We start from the raw sequence: 1319 nt of genomic DNA on the forward strand, positions 1-1319 counted from the left end.
CTCAAGTGCCCTAATTGCAGAAGTATTATTGAAATTGCTCCAACTGGTATTGAATCTTTACCTGTTAATTTTGCATTAAGGGCTATTATTGAAAATACCAGCAAGAAGACCATCCAGATATTGTCACCTGCCCTGAACATTACAGGCAACCATTAAATGTTTACTGTCTACTAGACAAAAAATTAGTTTGTGGTCATTGCCTTACCATAGGTCAACATCATGGTCATCCTATAGATGACCTTCAGAGTGCCTATTTCAAAGAAAAGGACACTCCTCAAAACTGCTTGAACAGTTGACTGACACACACTGGACAGATCTTACCCATCTTATTGAAAAGCTGGAATAACAAAATCTCATTCTGAGAAAATGGTCCAAGGCGATAAGGAAGTCGTTCTCCAGTATTTTAAGGAGCTTAATGATACATTAGAACAGAAAAAAAAAAGTTTCTTAACAGCTCTCTGTGATGTTGGCAATCTAATTAATCAAGAATATACTCCACAAATTGAAAGAATGAAGGAAATGAGAGAGCAGCAGCTTGAATTAATGACACTGACAACATCTTTACAAGAAGAGTCTCCACTTAAATTTCTTGAAAAGTTGATGATGTACACCAGCGTGTAGAGATCTTGAAACAAAGACCACTTCCTGAGGTTCAAACTGTCGAGATTTATCCTCGAGTAAGCAAAATATTGAAAGAAGAATGGAGCAGAACAGAAATTGGACAAATTAAGAACGTTCTCATTCCCAAAATGAAAATTTCTCCAAAAGGATGCCATGTTCCTGGTCTGATAAGGATGAAAAGGAAATTGAATTTTTTAAAATTTTAAACATTGTTGTAGTTACATTAATTTCAGTGATACTGATGTCAATACTCTTTTCAACCAACACATCATAACCTTTTAAATGAAATCACTTTAATATGGTTTTCTGAAGCCTCGCTATCTGTTTACCAAAGTTTATCTAACAATCTACATGAGGTAAAGAATATACTGTATCACATTTTCTATTTGTTGACGGAATTCATGTGGAAAATAGTTTCTCATTGAAAACGTCAATCTGAATTGTTTAAATGGGCTCATTCTGTACATTGCTAAATGAAAATAGGGTGGCAGCATGAATAAATAGCAAACTAAGCTTTATTAGTGCTGCAACTAATATAAACAAAGTTTATGTTTGTTGCTTTTGGTTAGCAATATGTCAAAGTTAGAAATATCTGAAATATTCAAATCTTTGGGAAAATCTAGTAACTAGTTTGAAAATTAATACACTATCCCATTTTATTGGCTTTATGAAGGATGACATAATGTTGCTATGACATT

At 33.6% G+C, this 1319-nt stretch overlaps 1 pseudogene; it reads left to right on the forward strand.

Moving 5' to 3' along the window:
* The first annotated feature begins 6 nt into the window (after nucleotides 1–6).
* LOC108525002 (tripartite motif-containing protein 59-like) lies at nucleotides 7–1095 on the forward strand (annotated as a pseudogene).
* The last annotated feature ends 224 nt before the right edge of the window (nucleotides 1096–1319 follow it).

This window comes from Rhinopithecus bieti, unplaced genomic scaffold (genome assembly GCF_001698545.2).
Source record: "Rhinopithecus bieti isolate Rb0 unplaced genomic scaffold, ASM169854v2 repeat_38917, whole genome shotgun sequence".
NCBI lineage: Eukaryota > Metazoa > Chordata > Mammalia > Primates > Cercopithecidae > Rhinopithecus > Rhinopithecus bieti.